The sequence below is a fragment of the Pipistrellus hanaki genome, assembly GCF_964339955.1.
Source record: "Pipistrellus hanaki genome assembly, chromosome: 19".
Lineage (NCBI taxonomy): Eukaryota > Metazoa > Chordata > Mammalia > Chiroptera > Vespertilionidae > Pipistrellus > Pipistrellus hanaki.
Genome location: NC_140521.1, coordinates 23,062,731 through 23,084,764, shown reverse-complemented (window position 1 = coordinate 23,084,764; position 22,034 = coordinate 23,062,731). Strand labels below are relative to the sequence as shown.

General features: G+C 66.0%; 1 protein-coding gene and 1 pseudogene across 2 annotated transcripts in view; one reads left to right on the top strand and one right to left on the bottom strand.

The window, feature by feature from the left end:
• The window catches only part of SCN3B (sodium voltage-gated channel beta subunit 3), a 42,521-nt gene that overhangs the window by 5,434 nt on the left and 15,053 nt on the right, over positions 1-22,034 (bottom strand). The window lies entirely within an intron of this gene.
• On the top strand, positions 16,149-21,865 carry LOC311613961 (transient receptor potential cation channel subfamily V member 4-like; annotated as a pseudogene). The gene is made up of 4 exons (XR_014797100.1): positions 16,149-16,520; positions 19,479-19,651; positions 20,991-21,203; positions 21,615-21,865. The product of XR_014797100.1 is annotated as a transient receptor potential cation channel subfamily V member 4-like (transcript).

The window sequence follows — 22,034 nt, the reverse complement described above, 5'->3', positions numbered from 1 at the left end:
GTTTACCCTCCTGGGTGGGAGGGAAAAGGATTCTCTTCCCACATCCTCTCCAGCCCCGTCTCCATCTGTGAGGGGACCCGGCAGCCCACCTCCCAGCTGGACCCCTCTCCCCGCACGCGCAGTGACTTCATTATCAAGGTAAATGTCTCCCCCTGGGAACTGGTTTGAACAAACCACTTTCGTTCTGGGTCTCTCTTTCCAACAGTTTTGAAAGTCCACTGTCTTACCCAGGGGGCTGTCAGCTCAATGGAATACAAGCAATGGAGATGCCAGGCCGGTGTGGCTCAGTGGTTGAGCATTGACCTATGAACCAGGAGGTCAAGGTTCAATTCCTGGCCAGGGTGAACACCTGGGTTGTGGGCTTGATCCCAGTGTGGGGCCTACACGAGGCGGCCGATGGACGATTCTCTCTTATAACTACTGTTGTTATCTTTCCCTCCCTCTTTGAAATCAATAAAAATAAAATAACAAAACCAATAGAGACAAAGGGCTGGCTACGGACTGAGGCTGGGGCGGGAGTGAGCTGCCTGCGCTGGGGAGTAACCAAGCGGCCAGGGTGAAGATCGCGGTGGGCACCGCCGCCAATCCGACACCAGAAATCCGACACGGAGGAGCCCTGACCCCTGGGGCGCCGCCGGTGCTCAGCGCTATGAAAGGCGGAGGCAAGGCGCCCGGTTTGGCAGCCGGGGGACCCCCAGACCCGCCGGCCTCGCCGGTGGACGGGTGAAGGGCGGACCGGGCTCTGGGACAGAGGAGAGGCGGTGCCAGGGCGGCTCCGAGGACCGCTGCCCTCTGCCCGGGCCCAGCCCATCCTCTGGGCGAGGAGACTGAGGCTCCGCCCCGCCCCGGCAGAGAGGGGGCCCAGGGCCGGTGCGGGGCCGCCCTCCACCGCCGGGCGCCGCGTGCGCGGGAGGCGGGGAGAGAGGGCGGGGCGGCCCGTAACCTGAGCGCACGGAGGGGGCCGCGGGGAGGAGGAGGGGGAGGAGGGACCGCGGGGGAGGGGCCGGGGAGGAGGGCCGGGGAGGAGGAGGAGGGGGAGGAGGGACCGCGGGGGAGGCGCCGGGGAGGAGGGCCGGGGAGGAGGAGGAGGGGGAGGAGGGACCGCGGGGGAGGCGCCGGGGAGGAGGAGGAGGGGGAGGAGGGACCCCGGGGGAGGCGCCGGGGAGGAGGAGGAGGGGGAGGAGGGACCGCGGGGGAAGCGCCGGGGAGGAGGAGGAGGGGGAGGAGGGCCCCCGGGGGAGGCGCCGGGGAGGAGGGCCGGGGAGGAGGAGGAGGGGGAGGAGGGCCCCCGGGGGAGGCGCCGGGGGCGGGCCGAGCAGCGGGGACTCGGGAAGCGGCTGTCCCGGCCGCCGGCACCGCGCGGTCCGGAGGTGAGTGGCGCCCGCGGGGCCGGGATGGGGCGTCGCGGGGGCGCCCGGTTCTGCGGGGAGGCGGGGGGGGGGGGGGGCTCCCCGGTTCTCCAGGTCCGGACCTTCCCCGGGGTCCGTCCTTCACCCGCGAAGCGGGCGTGGACTCTGGCTCGGGCGGCAGGTCTTGGGGGAGCCCGGGTCCGAGGGGGGTTTGGGGGGAGCCCGGGTCCGAGGGAGGCCCCCCCCCTCCCCCCCCCCCCCCCCGCCGCTGGCACCCAGGGCGGCGCGGAGGAGGCGCGGGCGGGGGACGGAGCCCAGAACCGCAAAGCCACTTTGTTCGCGGGCAGAGCCGGTCTCCCCGCGGAGCTCGCCCGGGTCCGGGTCCGGGTCCGGGTCCGGGGGGACCTCCGCCACCCACCCTGGGGCCCATTCTGGAGACGAGGGTCAGGCCAAGACGTGGCCGAGTGGACCGCCTGGCTCCCAAGCCTCCTGCCCCGCACCCAGGGGGGGGCCTGGAAGGGGCGGGCGGGCCGTGGCTCCTCGGGGCTGCCGCCCTGGGCCTGGCACCCTGGGCCTGGCACCCTGGGCCCTGGCACCCTGAGCCTGGCACCCTGAGCCCTGGCACCCTGGGCCCGGCACCCTGAGCCCTGGCACCGCCCTGAGCCCTGGCCCCGGGCCTGAGGGCTGCCCTGGGCTGGGAGCTGCGGGGACCTCAGGTTTGCATGGAGCTCGGCGGACAGGCGCCAGCGCAGCGGCTGCCTCTGAGGAGGTGGCCTCCCTGCCCCCCTCTGCTGGGTGACCTTGAGCTTGGCCCCCGTGTCCCCTGTGAAACGGGGCGGCATGAGGCCACCCAGGGCTGCGGTGCGGGCGGGCGGCCGGTGCGGGCCGGGCAGCCTGGCGCTCAGAGCCCGGCGCTGGCCGTGGTGTCTGCTGGTGGTGCTGCCGCAAACGCCAGAATGAAAAGGGGTGAGGGAGGGGTGGGCCAGTTCCGCGTTCCTGCCGTTCTTTCTGTCGGAGTAACAGTGGGAGCCAGAGGGGCGGGGGACCCTCTTTCCCGCCTTCACTGGTGAACTGGGGGGGCCTCCCAGACAGGTGCCAAGTGGCACTCCTGGCCGTCAGGCTCACGTGTAAAGCCAGGTGGCCATCGTGCAATGGAGTAAGTGCCCGGCCGGCGGGCTCAGCGCGACCTGTGAACCAGGAGGTCCCGGTTCGGTCCGGTCAGGGCACAGGCCCGGGTTCGGCTCCATCCCCAGTGTGGGGCGTGCAGGAGGCATCCGATCTATGATCCTCTTTCTTTCTTTCTTTTTTTTTTTTTTAAATATATTTTATTGATTTTTTACAGAGAGGAAGGGAGACTGATAGAGAGTTAGAAACATCCATGTGAGAGAAACATCGATCAGCTGCCTCCTGCACACCCCCTACTGGGGATGTGCCCGCAACCAAGGTCCATGCTCTTGACCGAAATCGAACTCCGGACCCTTCAAGCCGACACTATCCACTGAGCCAAACCGGTTTCGGCTATGATTCTCTTTCATCATAGATGTCTCTATCTCTCCCTCTCCCTTCCTCTACAAAATCACTAAACATTTATATATTAGAAAAGAGAGAGAGAGAAATGGAGTAAGGTGAGTAAACTTTGGGCTTGTAGAGTCAGGAAATTGTTCGTTTGTGTGGAGTGTGATGTAAACAGGAAGGGGGAGGGGTCAGAGAGGCAGGCCCAGGTCCCACCCAAGCCCCAGTGTCCAGGCTGGGGTGAGGGGGTGCGGAGGGGGGCATGCTGGGTGTGTGGTCTGGAAAGGGGGCCAGGCAGGGAGGCCGGTCCGGAGATGGTCCAGGGAGAGGTGTGAGGCCGGTGGGAACGGGGAGGTGCCTGGAAGGAGACGCAGGAGGACGAGTGCACAAGGCTGCCGCCCTGGGCCTGGCGCACAGTAGGTGCTCTGTGGCCTAGCTGAGCGACTGAGCACATCACTCTGAGACGGGGAGTCTTTTTTTAAAATATGTTTTTTATTTTTATTTATTTTTAAAAAAATATATATTTTATTGATTTTGTACAGAGTGGAAGGGAGAGGGATAGAGAGTTAGAAACATCGATGAGAGTCATCGATCAGTTGCCTCTTGCACACCCCCTACTGGGGATGTGCCCGCAACCAAGGTACATGCCCTTGACTGGAATCGAACCCGGGACCCTTCAGTCCCCAAGCCGACGCTCTATCCATTGAGCCAAACCGGTTTCGGCTGAGACGGGGAGTCTTTTAAGCTCCGTTGTCTGTTCCTGGAGGGAGGCCCACGTGACATGGGCATCTCTCCCCTCCCCGGCCCCTGGCCTGCTGCCTCCTTCAGGCGCCCCGTGTGATTCTGGGAAAGACGCTCCAGGTGCCCAGGGACCAGCTCCGCGTCCTGTCCCAGGACCTGGGCCTCCGGACCGCTCCGCATCACTCCCTGGGAGAGGAATTCACCTGTTAACGATTAATTCAGATCTCTTGAGATACCTCTGACCGGCTCTGAACTCGGGGTACAGGTTCTGCCTGGCTGGTTGTCGTCATGACGATGAGAGCGGGCATCATTGAGCACTCACTGTGCGCGGCGCGGGGCCAGTGTCCTAGCCCTCGGAGCGCAGCACTGGGATCGCACCCGGTTTGGAGAGGGAGGAACAGGTCTGAGCAGCGGCGTCGTGTGCTCAGGATCTCTCAGCTGGGAAGGGGCAGGCTGGGATCGGAACTCCATGCGTCTGATTTCAAAATCCACGCCCTCCGGCCCCAGGGAGGCCCGTCCGTCTGCCTGGGTCCAGGTGGTGAGATGTAGCATAGAGACGCCAGAACGGCTCAGACAGACGTGGGCTCAGCCCTGGGCTGCTCCGCCCTCACAGGGGGGCTCAGGCCGGTCACCTGACCTCTCAGCCTCAGTTTCCTCTCCTGTCAAATGGGCTCCCAGCTCCCCCTTCGCCAGGACGGACAGGGCACACAGCGGGGCTCTGCCATGCCACCTCCTCCCTCCTCCTGCCCCCTGGGAGCCCCGGGAGCCAGGCGGGCGGGGGGAGGGAGCAGGGGCAAATCCAGACTTGTGTTTGGACAAAGGACGATGCCTCTCACCCGTGAAATATTTACGAGCATCAGCTCGCGCCAAAGCTGCCTTCCCCGCGTTCCTGGTTGAATGCGTAAACCGGGCTCCGGCCCCCTCTCAGCAAATCCCCTCTCCTGGGGCCTCGGTTTCCTCGTCGGTAAAATGGGGGTGTTGGTAGCGCCTGCTTGGGGCGTGGTTGTGGACTGTCCTCAACGCACCAGTGACTGTTTAATTTATAACCAGTGCCTCGTGCGCGATGCTAACTTCGTGGTGTCATACCTTGCCTCTTGGAGGTGGCGGGGGGCAGGAAGGCGGGGATGGGGGTGGGGGCAGGAAGGTGGGCTTCCCTTTTACAGCCGAGAAGACAGACTCAGAGAGAAGCAGTTGGCCAGGATGGCTGCTGGCTGCTGGCAGAGCTGGAATGGAAGCCAGAACCTAGTGACGGCCCCTTGGGTCCCCGCAGGCCCAGTGACCGGCCCAGCGTCCTTCCGGAAAGCCACCCCTTTGGGGTCTGCCCCACCTCGGCTCACTCTCAGCTCTGCCACTCACTGCTGTGTGACCTCAGGAAGTGGCTTAACCTCTCTGTTTCCTGGGCCGCCACCTGGGGGTTGCTGGAAGTCAGAGCCCTGCCAGTGTGCGGGCGATTCGGGGTATTCCAGCCGCCACCCTGCCCCGCCCAGGGCGCCCCCTGCCCAGGGCACCCCCTGCCCTGGTGGTGTTGGGTCCCACGAGCTGGCACCCAGACGGGTGGGCACAAGGACGGGAGGCCAGGCCTCACGGTCATTGCGACTCCGACTTCCTTCTGCCTGGAGCCCTTCCTGGTCCCGCTTCTCTGCCCGCCGGCCTCGGCTGACCGCGTGGCCAGGGAGGGCGCCCGCCTCTGAGCAGGTCTCCCGGGGTGCGGGCGGGTCACAGAGCACACGCTGGGGCCCGGGGGCCTCCCGGGCTGCTCCCGATGAGCTCAGGGACAGGAAAAGCCACAGAGAGGTGGGGCGCGGAGCGGGTGACAGGCGGCCAGCGGGTGCTCCTCCTTTCCTCGGTGAGTAACGGCCGCCGCCGCCGCCCGCCGCACACAAAGGCGCTCAGTCTCCCGGCGCCTGCTTTTCCTGAGGGCGGAGCGGCCTGGGCCACACTCCGCTGTCCAGGAGGCTGTCCACTGCGGGGACAGCTCCGTGTGCGTGTGTGTGTATGCGTGTGCATGTGTGTGTGCGTATATGTGTACGCGCATGTATGTGCGTGTGTGTGCGCGTGTGTGTATGTGTGCGCACGCATGTGCTTGCACTTCCAACATACACCGCAGAGGAGACCCCAGCGGGCACCGCCGGGGCCCCAGGGGGCCGTGGCTGCTCACTCTGCCCTCCTTGGCGCAGACGAGAGGTGTGAAACGGAGTGGATGAATGAACGGAGGAAGGGGGAGGAGGGAACGGGCAGACCCACACGGCGGGCTCAGAAACACGCCCGCTCACGCCAGGCCCTGGCTCCTGACCGTGAGCCTGGGTGTCCCGCCTGCCGAGCCCCAGCTTCCCCAGTGGCCAGAGGGGCCTTGAGAGCCCTCGCCCTCAGGGCTGGTTCCGGGGCCGCTCAGCCGGGCCTGAGGGAGAGCTGGTGGCCGGTCCGGGGTCCGCCGGAGGGCTGTCTGCCGGGGCCGCTGCGTGCAGGCCTGTCCGGGCCCGGCCTCGGCGGTGGCCAGAGCAGAGGGGCCTGTCCTCCCGAGCTCGTGTCTGAGTTCCCGGCGTCCACGGCAGCCCCGGCGGCCGACACTCCTCGGGGACCGGACCGCGGTGGGCTCCGCGGAGGGGGAAGCGCCGCCTGGGGCCGCACCCGCGCAGCGGCAGACCGGAGTCCGGGCCGTCCGTCCGTGTCCTCCCTCCTCACGTGATCCCGTGTCCTCCCTCCTCATGTGATCCCGTGTCCTCCCTCTTCACGTGATCCCATGTCCTCGCTCCTCACGGGATCCCGTGTCCTCCCTCTTCACGTGATCCCGTGTCCTCCCTCCTCACGTGATCCCGTGTCCTCCCTCCTCACGGGATCCCGTGTCCTCCCTCTTCACGTGATCCCGTGTCCTCCCTCCTCACGTGATCCCGTGTCTTCCCTCCTCAGGGGATCCCGTGTCCTCCCTCTTCACGTGATCCCGTGTCCTCCCTCCTCACGTGATCCCGTGTCTTCGCTCCTCACGTGATCCCGTGTCCTCCCTCCTCACGTGATCCCGTGTCCTCACTCCTTACGTTAGGGGTGTCGAACTCAATCAGAGAAGGGGCCAAAATCTAAAATCCAGCCTAAATCGCGGGCCGAATGGTTTACTGAACAGTCATAAACTGACAAATGTCATAAACTGACAGCGGAGTGCAGTGATGACAGCGCGGTGCGGGCCACATTGCAAGGCCTGGCGGGCTGGATTTGGCCCACGGGCCTTTTGTTTGACACATGTGCCTTACGTGATCCCGTGTCCTCGCTCCTCACGTGATCCCGTGTCCTCGCTCCTCACGTGATCTCGTGTCCTCGCTCCTCACGTGATCCCGTGTCCTCGCTCACGTGATCCCGTGTCCTCCCTCCTCACGTGATCCCGTGTCCTCGCTCCTCACGTGATCCCGTGTCCTCGCTCCTCCCGCGGTCCCTGAGTCCCCAGGGGCGGCCCCTCGCAGGTGGCCCCGGCCCTTCATGGGCCGGAAGCGCCAACTCAGATGGGTTTATTTATTTACAATAATTCCTGGAGGCCCTGTAGGTCCGGAGGGACGGAGGCTCGGCGGGGAGGCCGTTGTCCAAGCTCACGGCCTGCGGCGGCTGAGGGCTGGTTCCCGTAGACCGGAGGGTGGCGCCCTGGTCTGTGTGCGTCTCGTCCCCCAGGGACCCCTGCCCACGGCGTCACTGCCCTCCCAGCCCCCAGCAGCACCGCCGCCGCTCCCCGGGCTGCGGTGCTGGCGTTTCCCTGGGTGCAGGCCTGGCACACGCGGCGCCGGCTGCGTGGTGGATGCCCTCAGCCCCCGCCACCCTGCCTCCCGCTCCCCCTCGCCGGGCCCTGGGACGGCCCGGGGGACCAGGAAAGCTGGGGGGGGGGGGTGTGAGCACAAATCCCTCAGCACGGCCTGGGAGGGACCGGGTCTGCCGTGGTCACTCCGACAGGCCCGCGGCGGCCCTGAGTCACAGCGCTGCCCGCAGGGTGTGAGCGCCAGGGGCCCCCCCGGTGGGGGCCGGACAGGACACTGGGGCTCTGTCTGCCGGGACAGGCGGCCACTGTGCGGCAGGCAGGAAGCGGGCTGGGCCGCTGGGTAAATACAGGCGGCGGGAAGGTGCCCAGCGTGGCGGGGTGCCCCCCCTGCCCCGGCCCGGCAGCCTGGCAAGCAGGAGGTTTCGTTTGGCCCAGGGGCTGAGGGCCCAGCGGCGGCTGCTCTGAGCGGCCGCCACTCGGGCTCCGGGCCAGCCACTCCGCCCGCCCTGGGAGCCAGGCCTCCGTGGTCCTCAGGCATGGGTCATCCATCCTCACGGACAGCACAGGACACAGCTCCAGCGCCCCAGCCCATGGGCCTGGCCCGCCTCACCCTCACTCCGTCCGCTGGCCAGGCGCTGGGTCATCGGCGAGGAAACTGAGGCACAGGAGGGCCAGCGGACCTGTCCCAGGTCACCCAGGCCCCCCCCACACACCCTCCCCCTCCTCCCAGCCTTCGCTGGTGAGTGTCCATGAGGCACCGGTCCGGGCCACGTGCTAACCCTGCCCCCGCTGGGCGCTGGGCAGGCTGCCCTCTGAGCCTCCGCTCCTGCCCTGGCGGGTGGGGGCTGGGCGGCTGGGTCTTCTCTCCAGAACCAGCAGACCTGGGTCCTGTGCTGGTCCTTCCCCATCCGCACCGCCTCCCAGTGCTCCCAGTCTGTGCATTCCGGGCACCACGGGGAGTGGGGCGAGGGGCCCAGGATGGGGCAGGAGGGCGTACGCCACCCTGGGTCTGTGTGGGGACCCCAGACCTCCCTCTGGTCTGCCTGCCTCCTACCCCCTCCCTCATCTTTCCTCCCTGCCTTCACCCCCGGCCTCACCGCCCGTCCTCGGAGCCCTGCGCTCTCCTGCTCCCTGACCTCTGCCCTGCACCGTCCACGCTGCAGAGCCCGGCCCCCGCCCCTCCCCCGCAGCCGGACCCAGGCCCGGGTCTCAGAGGAAAGCGGGTGCCGAGGCCTCCGCCCGCCGCACAGCTCCATGCTGGGGCCGTGGGCACACAGCCCTGCCTCCGGGCAGAGCTGGAAGAGAGGAGATGGGTGGAGAGCAGCACACGTGCATTTACAGAGAAACCAGGGAAGTGCATGCAGGGCCCAGGCTGCTCTGAATGAGCTTCCAACGGGCCAGGAGGGCTCCGGGAGGCAGTGATGGGGTTCCGGGAGGCAGTGATGGCTGGGAGGGTCCGGGAGGCAGTGAGGCCCAGGAGGGCCCGGGAGGCAGTGATGGCCGGGAGGGTCCGGGAGGCAGTGATGGCCAGGAGGGTCCGGGAGGCAGTGATGGCCAGGAGGGCCCGGGAGGCAGTGATGGGCCGTGAGGGTCCGGGAGGCAGTGATGGGCCAGGAGGGCTCTGGGAGGCAGTGATGGGCCAGGAGGGTCCAGGAGGCAGTGATGGCCAGGAGGGTCCGGGAGGCAGTGATGGCCGGGAGGGCTCCGGGAGGCAGTGATGGCCAGGAGGGTCCGGGAGGCAGTGCGGGGCCAGGAGGGTCCGGGAGGCAGTGCCGCCGAGCACGAGGCCCGAGGAGGGAGCCGGCAGGTGCAGGAACCACGGCAGGGACAGCCAGGCAGTCTGAAGGGGGCGCCGTCTGCCTTCCCTCCTCGATGCTTTAAAAAAAATTATTTATTTTTAATTTTTAATATATTTTATTGATTTTTTACAGAGAGGAAGGGAGGGGGATAGAGAGTTAAAAACATCGATGAGAGAGAAACACTGATCAGCTGCCTCCTGCACACCCGCTACTGGGGATGTGCCTGCAACCAAGGTACATGCCCTTGACTGAAATCGAACCCGGGACCTTTCAGTCCGCAGGCTGATGCTCTATCCACTGAGCCACACTGGCTAGGCCCCTCCTAGACTCTCTCCGGTTGTGCTCCCTGGGATGCCTGCAAACGGGGCACTCACAGGCGGCCGGGCGACCTGGCCCCGGAGGGCGGGGGCGGGAGCAGCTCCCGAACTCCCCGGGGGGTGCGGCGGCCGCGTGTCCGAACTCGCCTGGACCTAAGCGGCTTTCCCCCACGTCAGCCGTCAGGAGGACGGGATTTGGCGAGCGCGTGCCAGGGCTGCCGGCGACCGGGCAGAGCCAGGGGCCGCGTGGGGCTGGGCTGACAGGCCCCCACCTCCCCACGCACCCAGGGCTCCCAGGGAGACGGACGTGGCTGTTCAGGGGGGGCTTTCTCTGTGGGGATTTGGCTCAGCTCACGTCATTCTGCTCACAGCCGGCTGGGGCCTGGCGGGTGAGGTCCCGGCGGGTGGGGTCCCGGCGGGTGAGGGCCCGGCGGGTGGGGTCCCGGCGGGTGGGGTCCCGGCGGGTGGGGTCCCGGCGGGTGGGGTCCCCGCAGGTGAGGGCCCGGCGGGTGAGGTCCCCGCAGGTGAGGGCCTGGCGGGTGGGGTCCCGGCGGGTGAGGTCCCGGCGGGTGAGGTCCCCGCAGGTGAGGTCCCGGCGGGTGAGGGCCCGGCGGGTGGGGTCCCGGTGGGTGAGGTCCCGGCGGGTGAGGTCCCGACGGGTGAGGGGGAGGCTCAGGGGGGCGTGCGCAGGCTCGCCCAGCCGGTGGGGGGGCGGGGAGCACCCCTCGGTCTGACGTCACCCGCGCTTTCCATGCCCCAGGGCTCCCCGGTGAGGAGTGGATGTGGCTGCCCCCTGAGCCCTCGGGGCCGGCAGAGAGGCTGGGTGGCCTTCCGGGTGGCTCGGGGCCGAGCCTGGGCTCTGTCGGGGCGGGGAGGAAGGCTCGGCCCGTCTGCCTGCTGGGCCCCAGGGCAGGCAGGGCCTGCTCTGCTCCCGGGCGCTCTGCCCGTCTGCCAGTGGCCTGGAGGCAGGCTCTGCCTCCCTCACAGCTGTGTCCTGGCACCTGGCGCCCAGTGGGCGCTCAGTCAGTGTTTGCTGAGTGAACCACGAAGGAAGGAACAGGTCAATGGCTCCTAGGCCTGCTCCTCGGCTCCGAGGTTCAGATCTGCTTCCGCTCCTCCCGCCACCCCCCCCCCCCCCGCCCCCGTGTGTGGACGACAAGCTAGTGTTTATGTTCAAACAAAGGGTTTGGACGCAGACAACAAACACATTGGCCGTCTGGCTGTGAGTGACGGTGGTGCGGGGCCGGGCGTGCTCACACGGGCCCTCAGTACCATCCCCACGGGGTGCTGGGCTGGGCGTACCCCTTTGCCCTCACCCAGTCCTCGGTGGAGCCCCAGATGCCTGCCTGGTGCCACGAGTTAGCCAGGCCGTTCCTGGAGGAACCCCACTAGGACTGCCCCCCCCCTCCCCCCCGAGGCTGGCACGGGGCTGGAATGTGTAATCACAGGCTTCAGGGCAAATGAGAACAGGGAGGGAGCCCTGTCCTGACCACAGAGAACAGGCTAGTGTTGGGGGAGGGCCCTGCCAGAGCAGCAGAGCAGGCGTGTTTGTGCGTGCATGTGTGTGTGTGTGCGTGCATGTGTGTGTGCACACATGTGCGTCGGTGTGTACACGCCTGGGCGGTGCGGTGTGGAAGGAATCCAGGGTTAGGATTCAGGGTTAGGTTCGCTGCTGGCCTCTCGGAGCCTCAGTTTCCTCCGCTCTGAACGGAGCAGCGGACGCTCTGCGCCGGCTCTGGGACTCACCGCGGCGAGCTGCAGGTCTTGGCGAGTGTGGACACGGCGGCGAATGCCAGTCTGTGTGCTGGGGGAGGGCGAGGGGAGGACAGTCTGCGGGGACCGTCCTAATGGTGATGGGGGCTGTTTTCTTCCTTAATCCCCACCGAGGAGATTTCCCCGTTGGTTTTTAGAGGGAGTGGAAGGGAGAGGAGAGATGGAGAGAGAGAGAAACATCGATGTGAGAGGCACTGGTTGCCTCCTGCACACCTGGGGCGGGGATGTGTCTGTAACAAGGTGTGTGCCTTTGACGGAAACGGAACCCGGGACCCTTCAGTCCCCGGCTGACGCTCTGTCCACTGAGCCAACCAGCTAGAGCTAAAGCGTTTTTCAGATGATTAGTAAGGGCCTGAGACACCGACCAGCCCCGGTCCCAGCGGCCTGGGATAGACACTGTGGTCTGCCACATCGTACCGGCAGAAACCGGGCTCAGGCGGCTGGGCTGTGGCAGGGACCCTCCTGGGCGCCCGCAGCTCGCACAGAAACGGGCAGGGCCCGGCCGGCACCCGCTGAGCCCAGGCCCAGGGTCCGGGCGGCCCGGGCTCTGTGATTCCTGGCTCTTGTGGACCTGCTGTGTGGTCACAGGCCCGTAACCTCTCTGAGCCTCAGTTTCCTCCTCTGTGAAATGGGAATTCCGGCGGCGCCTGCCTGCAGGACAGGGCTCTGCAGCCTCAGCCCTGCAGACCTTCTGGTTCGGGGCTGTCCAGACCTTCTGCTGGACCGCGTTCTTGGCCTTGACCCGCCGGTGGCCTCTCTGCCGCACGCTGTGAGGTGTCACTGATCTCGCCCGGGGTCCTGGGGGCAGAGGGGAGCCGCCGGGCTCGGGGTGCGGTGAGGACCGGGGAGCGTGCGCGTGGGGAGGCAGAGGCCGTCCCGGGCCCGCGTGAGAGCAGCAGAGCGCTGAGAGTGCGGGAGGGTTGGTTCATAATTACGATCTCGTCGTCATTAAACGCTCATCTGATCGCTGTGCCTCGCCCGAGGCTACGAGCAGCCAGTGAGCGGCCGCAGGGGTTGGGCCCCGGGCTGCTGACTCCACGCACAGCTGTGGCGCCCGAGAGCCCTGGTGCTGTTGGGGCCGGGTTCCTGAGAGGAGGGTGGCATCATGGCGGGGGGTCTGAAGGGGCCCTCCCAGCTACCGCTGTCCCCGGGGGCTCCCTGAGAGGGCTCCCTGAGAGGAAAAGGAATCTTGGAAAGGGGTGTGGTCATGTACCCAACGCCTCTTCTCTTCCTGACCTTGGGGGCCCCAGTGAGGGGACAGGGATGTTCTGGGGTGTTTGATTTCTCCCCTCAATGCGTGTACCCCCAACAGACACTCCTTCCTGCCTCAGCATTGGCATCTGTTCCCACAGAGCGAAGCCGGAAGCCATGTGGCAGCTGCTGGGGGACACGAACCCAGGTCTCCGGCTCCCCGCTGGCTGTGGGACGGGAACTGCTGTCTGCTGAGGTCCTACTAGGTGCCAGCGCTGAGCGGGCGCTTCTCATTCCTGAGGTCACTGGCCGAGGAGGAGTGGTGCCGTCTCACAGGTGGGGAGACCGAGAGGAAGGGATTTGCCCAGGATCACAGCCGCTAGTCACAGGGCCGGGGCAGGAGCCACTGTATCTGCTGTCAGAACCGTGCTCCTCGCCCTCCCTCCTCTGACTGTAGCTGGCCCTGCACATGCCTGATCTCACCGAGTTCTTCCTGCAAACCCACGGCAAAGCTCCTGCACTGACCCCACTTCCCAGGCGAGGAGGGAGGCTGCGGTGCTCGGTGCAGGGGCCGCGGGCTGCAGCCCAGGCCTGAGTGACTACAGTCCGGGCTCCTTCCGCCGTGGAGCCTGGGGGTGGGGGAGGTGGGGAGCGGGGGCCGTCCGGCAGGAGTGCTGGCGTCGGTGCCCCCTGCGCCTGCCAGGAGAGGCCTCCTGAGCCCTGGCTGGTGCGGCTCAGTGGATAGAGTGTCTGCCTGTGAACTGAAGGGTCCTGGGTTTCATTTAGGTCATGGGCACATAGCTGGGTTGTACTTGATCCCCAGTGTGGGGCGTGCAGGAGGCAGCCGATCAGTGATTCTCTCTCGTTGTTGATGTTTCTCTCCCTTTCTGAAATTAAAAAAAAAATAATTATTTTTTTCTTTTTTTTTTAAGAGAAGCCTCTTGCTGTCCCCACCTCTCGCAGCCGCAGAGCAAACAAGGTGGGGACCGGTCCGTGGCTCCTCTGCTGGCGCTGGGCGGGCGGACAGAGGGGGACTGTTCGTCGCCCTGCTGCTGGGCGGGCGAGGGAGTTCCAGGAAACCGGCCTCAGTGCCGGCCTGGCCCCCGAGCGGCGGGGGCGGGAGCCAGAGACACGGATGCAGGTCCAGCCCGTCTCCCTCCTGGCGCTGACGGCCCCTCTTGTTCACTTTCATTTTTTTAATATTAAAATACTAATTTATTATTATTTTTTGTTAATCCTCAGGATATTTTTCCATTGGTTTTTAGAGAAAGAGGGAAAGACAGAGAGAAACATCCATGTGAGAGAAACACATCGATTGGCTGCCTCCTGCGCGTGCCCTGACCAGGGCCTGGGCCGGGGCAGAGCCTGCAGCCGCGGTCCGTACCCTTGACCGGAATAGAAGCCGGGACCCTGTGGTCTGCAGGCCGACACGGAGCCAAACCGGCTAGGGCCGTGGTCGGCAAACTGCGGCTTGCGAGCCACATGCAGCTCTTTGGCCCCCAGAGTGTGGCTCTTCCACAAAATACCATGTGCAGAGCGCGCACACAGTGTGATTGAAACGTCATGGCCCATGCGCAGAGGACAGTTTTCACTCTCAAAATAAATTTCAGTTGTACTGTTGGTATTTGGCTCTGTCGACTAATGAGTTTGCCGACCACCGGGCTAGGGCTATTTTAAAAAATATATATTTTATTGATTTCTTACAGAGAGGAAGGGAGAGGGATAGAGAGTCAGAAACATCGATGAGAGAGAAACATCCATCAGCTGCCTCCTGCACCGCCCCCACTGGGGATGTGCCCGCAACCGGAATTGAAGCGCTCTGGTCTGCAGGCGGACACTATCCACTGAGCCAGACCGGCTGGGGCTAGTTTCGATTTCCGTTGGCAAATATATTACTTTCCACTGGACAGCCCAGGGACAGACATTTATGTAACGTACGGTGTGGCCGCCTGGTGGGACTAGTGCCACTGACACCGCAGTCTCTGTGCCGCTCGGCAGCCCAGCACACTGCCTGGGCATCACCCAACGCGGCCCGGATAGCCTGTCCCCACCGCCCTGATCACCGCCTGCGCCGTGCGCCTCACCCCTCTTACCCCCCCCACCCGCCTCTGCACCCCCGCCCGCCGCCTCCACGGGGACGGCCGTGCTCTCTGCCCCGATGCCCGTGCCTGCCTCTCGGGCCCTCCTCACCTGAGACATGGGACCAGGACCCCTTTTCCCAGGCCTGTTCGCGGGGGAGGGCGTCCCAGGGAGGGGCAGTCGGGCTGGGACACAGCGGGGGGATGGGGGGAGTGGAGGGGGGTGGGGGGAGTGGAGGGGGATGGGGGGGTGGGGGGGTGGAGGGGGGTGGGGGGAGTGGAGGGGGGTGGGGGGGTGGAGGGGGGTGGGGGGTGGAGGGGGGTGGGGGGAGTGGAGGGGGATGGGGGGGTGGGGGGGTGGAGGGGGGTGGGGGGAGTGGAGGGGGGTGGGGGGGGTGGAGGGGGGTGGGGGGGTGGAGGGGGGTGGGGGGGTGGAGGGGAGTGGGGGGTGGAGGGGAGTGGAGGGGGATTGGGGGGAGTGGAGGGGGGTGGGGGGAGTGGAGGGGGGTGGGGGGTGGAGGGGGGTGGGGGGTGGAGGGGGGTGGGGGGGTGGAGGGGGATGGGGGGAGGGGGTGGGGGGGTGGAGGGGGATGGGAGTGGAGGGGGATGGGGGGAGGGGGTGGGGGGTGGAGGGGGTGGGGGGGCGGAGGGGGGAATGGGGGAGCGGAGGGGGATGGGGGAGCGGAGGGGGAGGGGGGGCGGAGGGGGGTGGGGGGAGTGGAGGGGGATGGGGGGAGTGGAGGGGGTGGGGGGGAGTGGAGGGGGAGTGGAGGGGGAGGGGGGAGTGGAGGGGGAGGGGGGAGCGGGAGGGGGATGGGGGAGCGGAGGGGGGGGGGGGCGGAGGGGGGTGGGGGGAGTGGAGGGGGGTGGGGGGAGTGGAGGGGGGTGCGGGGAGTGGAGGGGGAGGGGGGAGTGGAGGGGGTGGGGGAGTGGAGGGGGTGCGGGGAGTGGAGGGGGAGGGGGGAGTGGAGGGGGTGGTGGGGAGTGGAGGGGGGTGGGGGGAGTGGAGGGGGTTGGGGGTACAGGCAAAGAGGGAACTGCCCGCACAGGAGCAGAGTTTGTGCCTGGGAGGCCAGCCACAGCCCGGAACCTCGATTTCTTTCTGATTCTGGAAAATGGGTCAGAGCGGTGGTGCTGGGAGGAAACGGGCCACGGCTCCACGGCTCCCACCGGCTCCCACGGCTCCTGCGGGCTCCTGGCCTGGTGCCGGCGCGGGGAGGCAGGGCCCTGCCCTCGGACACCCGGTGACCGGTGACGGCCGGCCGTGGTGTGCCATGTGGCCCTGCCCGGTCACACGGCCGGCCGGCCTGCGGCGGCTAAGGCGGACCCGGCTCTGAGCCTGCTCCGTGCGGCTCCGAGGCTGGTGGGCCGGGGGGAGGGAGCCTCGGCTCCAGGTGTGGGGTCCGGTGTCTGAGCCCTTCCTCCTGCGGCTCCCGCCCGGGGAGCGGGCCCCGAGCCAGCCGTGTGGGTCCCGGGCCCTGGGAGGCTCCAGGGCGGCTCTGCCGGGGCTGGCGGGCCGCAGCGGGAGCCGCACCCTGTCATTACAGCGGAGGCTTTGAGGCCGGGCGGCGGGCTGTTTGCCCACGTGGGCGGGTCCTTCCTGAGCCCCACGCCCGCTCCCTTGCAGGCAGCCGCGGAGTGAGGGCGCCGGCCACATGGCAGACCCCGGCGAGGGCCCCCGGGCGGGGCCGGGGGAGGCGGCCGAGCCCCCCGGGGACGAGGCCTTCCGCTGTCCTCGCTGGCCAGCCTGTTCGAGGGCGAGGAGGGGTCGCCGGCGCCCTCGCCGCCCGGCGCCGCCGCCCGGCCGCCGCCGCGGGCCCCGGGGACGGGCGGCCAAACCTGCGCATGAAGTTCCAGGGCGCCTTCCGCAAGGGCGTGCCCAACCCCATCGACCTGCTGGAGTCCACGCTGTACGAGTCCGCGGTGGCGCCCGGGCCCAAGAAGGCGCCCATGGACTCGCTCTTCGACTACGGCACCTACCGCCACCACCCCAGCGACAACAAGCGCTGGAGGAGGAAGGTCCTCGAGTGAGTATTGCTGGCTCCGGGCGGGTCTCAGCTCTACCGAGCCCACCCACCACCTGTCCTCCCTTCCATTTAACCATCCACCTACCTGTCCATCCTTCCATTTATCCACCCACCTACCTGTCCACTCATCCACCCACCCACATGTCCATCCATCCATCCATCCATCCGTCCATCCACTCACCTGTCCATCCATCCATTAATCCATCCACCCATCCACCCCCCGTCCATCCTTCCATTTATCCATCCATCCACCCATCCATTCATCCACCTGTCCATCCTTCCATTTATCCATCCACCCATCCGTCCACCCACCTGTCCATCCATTTATCCATCTACCCAACTGTCCATCCATCCACCTACCTGTCCATCCATCCATCCATACACCCACCCACCTGTCCATCCATCCACCCACCTGTCTATCCTTCTATTTATCCATCTACCCATCCATCCACCCACTCAGCTATCCTTCCATCCATCCACCCACCTATCCGTCCATCCATCTATCCATCCATTTATCCTTCCATTAACCTGCCCACCTGTCCATCCATCCATCCATCCATCCATCCATCCATCCATTTATCCTTCCATTCATCCACCCACCTGTCTATCCTTCCATACACTTGTTTATTCACCCACCCATCCATCCACTCATCCATCTATCCTCTACTCATTCATTCACCCAGATATCTGTCCTTCCACCTGTCAATCCACTTGTCCAATCCATCTGTCCATCATCATTCAAATATCTATGAACCCACCTATTTATCTGTCATCTACTTGTCCAGCCCTCCACTCATGTCAACCTTCCATTCACCCACCACTTACTCACCCACCTATTGATTCCTTTACTTACCCACTGTTTCTATTCATCCAACCAGTCAGCTACCCATTAAACTATATTCATCATTCATTCATTCCATTTCTAATTTTCTCCCCCTCCTCTTCCCGCCCCTTCCTTCCTTCCTTCCTTCCTTCCTTCCTTCCTTCCTTCCTTCCTTCCTTCCTTCCTTCCTTCCTTCCTTCCTTCCACCAATTCATTCACCCACTTATCTGTCCATCCACTTGTTCATTCATTTGCTCAGTCACTGACTCATTTATATTTTTGTTCATTTTCTCATCCATCCATCCACCCATCTTCTGTTGACACAATCCCGGCAGCCCCTCCTGGGTCTCCTCCAAGTGCCACCCTCATTCCTGGGCACCTCCTGGGGAGAGGTCAGACGCTAAAGTGTTAACCCTTTCTCTCCATGAAGGAAGCCTGGCTGAAGGAGAGGAGAGGGGAGAGAAGCCCTGGGTGGGTTAACGCATGGCCATCCCAGTGCTACATTCTCTGCCAGGCCTGGCTCCAGCCCCCTCGCTGCAGCCCCTCCCTGCCGTCCCCTCCCCCAGCCTCTGCGCCTGCAGAGCCAGTGCCGTTTGTGACCCGGTCCAGGTCCCGCCCCGGTGCCCCTCACATGCCCGATGGCCCAGACTTGGACACCAGCCGTTTCTTTCCTCGACTTTCCCCTTCATCAGCTACTCACCCATTCCCCAACTACCCATCTGTCCACCTGTCCATCCACCGTCTGTCCGTCCACCCATCCACCCGTCATCACTCCTTTGAATATCTATCTATACGTCTGTTCACCTGTCATCTATAAGCCTTCTTCCCATGACAAGCCCTGGACACCCCTCTCCGGCCGGTGTGTCCTGGAGGACAGGTGAAGGCGGGGGTGTCCTCTGTCCTCCTCGCTGATCAGACTCATTGACACCCTGGATGCGGCCTGTGGTCACTGATTCACTCAGTTACCGTTTCTCCAGCCCCGGCCGTGGGCCAGGCCGTGGGGTGGGCCCGGGGGTCCGGGGGTGAGCTAGACCGGATACACCCCCACTCAGGTGGCCCTTCCCTGTGGAGGGCGAGACAGGCAGTAAGCAGGTCAGTGAACGCGTGGATGGAGGTGGCGGAGGGCTGAGGGCGGAGCCCGGAGCCGATACAGGAAAGGCAGGCCGGGAGGGCTTCCTGGAGGAGCTGACATTGAGGCCCAGAGCTGGGATGAGGAGGGGCAGCCGCACGGTGTGTCCAGGCGGAGGGCAGCGCAGGGGCGAGGGCAGCGCTGGGCGCCCTGCCGGTCCAGGGAGCTGGGCTCCAGGCGCCTGCTCAGCCTCTGCTCAGAGGAGCGAGCACCCAGGGCAGCCAGCCTGCGCCCCCTCCCCTGAGGCCTCCGTGTCTCCCCTCAGGCCCTCCTCCCAGCCCTAGAGAGCTGGGGGGTGGCTGAGCCGCTGTCCTCAGACCCCGAAGGCCGCCTCAGTGAGGTCTGGGGTCGAGGGTGTTCTTTTCATTTCATATGTTGGCTCAAAGGTCAAAGTTCAGGAGCAGATAGATAGAATGGGCTGTGCAGGGCCAGGAGGGCCAGTTCCAGGCTGTGTTCCGCCTCTTCCCCTTCTCTGGCCAGGGCTCTGCTGCCCCTGGCCACTGCCACAGCCCGCCCCGGCCTCGTCTCCCCCTCTGCCCTCCTCCGCTGGCATGGCACAGCCCGTGCCCCCCCCCCCCCTCGCGTCTCTGCCTGTCTTTCCGACCTCAGTGTGCTCCGGGCACACAGTAGGCGCTAAATAACAACCGTCTCCGCTCTCGTTACTGTGCGGGGCCTCACTGGCCGTTTGTGAACGAGGGTTCGCAATGAGTGTCAAATAAATGAATGAGTTCTTTGCCTTTCAGCCCGGTGTTCCTCCTCTGTGTTCTCAACTGTCTGCCTCCTCAGCCTCTTAGTGAGTGTTCAGTAAACGACAGACAGGACGGACGGACGGACGGAGGTGCGGGCTGTGTGTTTCCGTCTGGAGTGCTGGGTGCAGTGCGTTGGATAAAACAGCTGACCCTGCCCCCTCGGTCTGGCCTGTCCCCGGGCTCTGGCTGACCCCGGGGGCTGGGGAGTGGGCAGGGACGAGCCCTCTGGTCACTGCCCCCCCCCCCGCCCCGCGCAGGAAGCAGCCACAGAGCCCCAAGGCTCCCGCGCCCCAGCCGCCCCCCGTCCTCAAGGTCTTCAACCGGCCCATCCTCTTCGACATCGTGTCCCGGGGCTCCACGGCGGGCCTGGACGGGCTGCTCCCCTACCTGCTCACCCACAAGAAGCGCCTGACGGACGAGGAGTTCCGGGGTGAGCCTGGGGGGGGGGGCGGGCCAGCCAGAGGGGAGGCACTGGGGCTCCTGTGCCCCGGCCTCCTCCCTGGCCCGTGGGCTGCACTGGCTGAAGGAGCACTGGACAGGGAGTTCGGTCCTGGGTGTCTTCCGCCATGTGGCCTCCGCTGGCTCTGTCTGTTCATCGTCCAGCCTTCACTGAGCAAGGGCAGGGCGGCAGGCCAGCAGAGTCCACCCTCCCGGGGCAGACCGCCTCCACCGCGAGGGGAGTGTGGCCTCCGGACCCAGTGTCTCACCTGTGAGGGGGAGGCAGGGCCCGGCCTCAGCAGAGAGAACGGCGTCCTGTGCCTCAGGCCCCTGGGATTCTGGGAGTCCTGCCTGCTGGGCTGGGGCAGGGCACCAGGCATGGTTGCTAGTGCTCCCAGACACTGTCTCTCCCCTACCCCCCGCCTGGTACCCCCAGCTTCCCAGCGTCCCTCCCGTCTCCACTGCCCCAGCCCCCCCCCCCCAACCCCCAGCCCGGAGCTCGCCCTCCAGCCGTGTCCAGGCTCAAAGCACCCCGGGGCCCAGCTGCCTCTGCTGCCGGCCTTCCCTGGATCTAGGCAGGTGGTCTGTGAGCCCCGCCACCAGGCAGCCACCTACTGTGTGTGTTTTCATCAACAAGCCCCCCAGGTTGTTGAGTCTCGGCCCCACCGAGCCCCCGGGCCGCCCTGCGTGTTGTTCCAGCCGGAGGCTCAGGAGGTCACTGTGACTGCCCCCTCCCACCAGCGCCTCCTGCTGCAGGGCCCGCGCCAGCAGCCGGGCGGGCGGGCAGTCACTTCGCCACCTGCTGGCCAATCCTGGAACTGCGTTTCTGGGAAGGCACTGCTCTTGGCATCTTCCCCCAGGACCCCGGCTGGCAGCCCCCCAGCCCCAAGTCTGGGGGCGTGGAAGCCCAAATCCAGGGCCCAGTTCCGTGCCCCACACACCCACGGGGCACCCAGCGCTGGGAGCCTGCCCTCCTCCGCCCCCCGGGGCACAGGTGCGAGGACCCGTGTGTCCAGCGGCCGGGCGGAGGCTGCTGGGTCTGGTTTGGAGGCTTCGGCCTCATCAGCAGGCGGAAGGCTCTGAGAAGTCCTAAACCCGCACCCCTGCCTGTTTGCCTTGTCAAGTTCCCCCCGACCTGCTTTCCAAACACCAGCCTCCCGAAAGGGAGAGGCGGCAGCTTCTCCCGTTTTAAAGCCCCTCAGCCGCTCGGTTCCGGACCCTCAGCTCCGTGGGGAGGGGGAGGGAACAGGCCCGAGAGGAGGCGAGACGGGCCGGGCCCCTCCTACCCCGCGGCCCTGCCGGGGGAGCCCTCATTCCTGCCCGTCCCCCAGAGCCCTCCACGGGGAAGACCTGCCTGCCCAAGGCCCTGCTGAACCTCAGCAACGGCCGCAACGACACCATCCCGCTGCTGCTGGACATCGCCGCGCGCACCAGCAACACGCGCGAGTTCGTCAACTCGCCCTTCCGGGACATCTACTACCGAGGTGGGGGGGCCCGGGGGGCGCCCCACTTCCCACCACCCTCCCGGGACATCTACTACCGAGGTGGGCGGGGGGGGGGGACTCCGGGGGGCACCCCACTTCCCATCCCCCTTCCGGGACATCTACTACCGAGGTGGGGGGGCACCCCACTTCCCACCCCCCTCCCGGGACATCTACTACCGAGGTGGGGGGGCGCCCCACTTTCCACCCCCCTCCTGGGACATCTACTACCGAGGTGAGCGGGGGGGGGACCCCACTTCCCACCTCCCTCCCAGGACATCTACTACCGAGGTGGGGGGGCCCCGGGGGGCGCCCCACTTCCCACCGCCCTTCCGGGACATCTACTACCGAGGTGGGGGGGCCCCGGGGGGCGCCCCACTTCCCACCGCCCTTCCGGGACATCTACTACCGAGGTGGGGGGGCCCCGGGGGGCGCCCCACTTCCCACCGCCCTTCCGGGACATCTACTACCGAGGTGGGGGGGCGCCCCACTTCCCACCGCCCTTCCGGGACATCTACTACCGAGGTGGGGGGGCGCCCCACTTTCCACCCCCCTCCCGGGACATCTACTACCGAGGTGGGGGGGCCCCGGGGGGTGCCCCACTTCCCACCGCCCTGCCCTTCCGGGACATCTACTACCGAGGTGGGGGGGGGGACCCTGGGGGCGCGCCCCTCACTTCCCACCTCCGAGGGCTTCGCACTGGCTCTGTGCCAGCGTGCACCTAGAAACCTGCTGATTGCTGAATGAATGAGTGAATGAGTGAGTGAAGTTAGTGAGTGAATGAGTGAGTGAATGAGTGAGTGAGTGAGTGAATGAGTGAGTGAATGAGTGAGTGAATGAATGACTGAGTGAGTGAATGAGTGAGGGAATGAATGAGTGAGTGAGTGAATGAGT